This window comes from Trichechus manatus, unplaced genomic scaffold (genome assembly GCF_000243295.1).
Source record: "Trichechus manatus latirostris isolate Lorelei unplaced genomic scaffold, TriManLat1.0 scaffold00422, whole genome shotgun sequence".
Classification (NCBI taxonomy): Eukaryota; Metazoa; Chordata; class Mammalia; order Sirenia; family Trichechidae; genus Trichechus; species Trichechus manatus.
Window position 1 is genome coordinate 71,990 of NW_004444358.1, and position 2,216 is coordinate 74,205.

Below are 2,216 nucleotides of genomic sequence, written 5' to 3' on the forward strand. Positions count from 1 at the left end.
AAAAAAGGGGGCAGGGGAAGAAGAAGAATAAAAAATAAAATTATTCTGTCAAAAAAAAGTGTTTTAAAGTTCATATTTTAGATAAATGAAATGATTTAAAACTGAGATGGAGAAAATATCTTATCCAGTACTCTCAAGTCCAAAACAAGAAAGAATACACTTAAATTCAAGCATAAATAATTTTACTGATGTTTAATTAGTAGTTTTCTAAAAGTACATTTTTTGTTTTCTGATAAAATTCACTAGCTCAGCTTTTCTCTTCAATCGTGTTTCAAAGTAGAAACAGAGAAAATAATTTTCAAAACGCTAGCAAGCCCAAGGAAAAGAAATCTAGTGTGCAATTTTATTGTTCTTCTTGTATTGAAGTCAACTCCAGAAAAAGTCACTATGCTGTAGTCATTTGTATAACGTTTAATTAAAATGAATTCAATAAGTGAGTTCATTTAGAAGCAACTTAACAAGAAATGCATGAAATTCTGAAGAAGTTAAGGCTTCTTGAAACACTGATTGTCTTAAGTTTTTAAATTAAATATAAATGAATTTTTAATTAAAAAAATAAAACTTCACAGTGATTTTTGAATTTGTTAATAGCAAAATGTTAAAAATGCACTTAGAACCACTCAGAATTACATTGTGTTTCAATATTAATCAGAATTATAAATTTAATACTATATGCCGAACTATAAACCCAACCTCTCACTGATTGATAGCTATGCAACAAAAAGGGCATAGAAACCTAAACTTTTAATAAGTGTATAAATGAATCAATTAATGATATAATCGAAGTAGTTTAATGCTCGATATATCTAAGATCCAATGAACCTATGAAGGTATTTTGAAATATCCAGTAAAATATGGTGTCAGTGACTAAGATTGCTGTTTCCTGTGAAAAGGAAGAAAAAAAATCTATAGGCAAATTTTATTCAGTATATGTGATTCAAGGAATATTAAAATCAACGTTTGTATTGTTTAATATGCTTAATAGAGTATACAGTACAAGCATAAGAAGAAATTTTGAAACTCAATGAGAAGAACCTGATGACAAAGTACTATATATTTTAACTCTTAAGAAAGATAGAGAAATCTCCTTTGTTTTATTAGCTTCAGGTCTCCACCAACTGGAATATAATATAATTTACATAAGTAATGTTTGATAATGTTTTCACTTAACAGTTTTAAAATATAAAATAAAATATATGCACACATGCATATAAAACTCATTAATAATGAAAATGCATCATTTTATATAAGCATTATAATTTACAAAATTGATATTATTTGCATTTATACAAATTTTACATTTTTTCAAGTGTTACAAATAAGAACCATGGCTTGGGTCAGGCACACCTTAGTCCTTAAAGTGTCATCTCTGCTTTTTAACACTTTGGAGATATTTTGCAGCAGATTTGCCCAATACAATGTGTCAGTTGATTTCTTGACTGCTGCTTCCATGGGTGTTGATTATGGATCCAAGTAAAATGAAATCCTCGACAACTTCGGTCTTTCCTCTGTTTATCATGATGTTGCTTATTGGTCCAACTGTGAGGATTTTTATTTTATTTATGTTAAGGTGAAATCCATACTTAAGGCTGTAGTCTTTGATCTTCATCAATAAGTGCTTCGAGTCCTCTTCATTTTGAGCAAGCGAGATTGTGTCATCTGCATATTGAAGGTTGTTAATAAGTCTCCCTCCACTCCCAATACCCTATTCTTCTTCATATAGTCTAGCTTCTCAGATTATTTGCTCACCATACAGATAGAATAGGTATGGTGAAAGGATAAAATCCTGATGCACACTATTCTTGATTTTAAGCCATGAAGTGGTTTAAAGTGTTTCAAAGACTTGACACTTCTAAATACAAATTTTAATGGTAATGTGTATTTAATTTGTATTTAGAAGTGACAAGTCTTTATCTTTTTCATAATAACATCACTAGATTGGGGCAGGGCCAAGACGGCTGAGTAGTCAGACACTTCCTGTGGTCCCTCTTACAACAAAGACCTGAAAAAACAAGTGAATAGATTATATATGACAATCTAGGAGGCCTGAACATCAAAGGCAAAGTTGAAGAAATGGAATGAGTGGCAGGGGGAGGGAGAGACAGTTTGGAAGCAGCGAGGCATTGCCAGCACTGACCCGGCAGGAATTGGAACACCGCAGGCCGATTGGCTGGCGTGCACTGTGAGGCAAGCAGTGGCATTCGGGACGTGTTTTA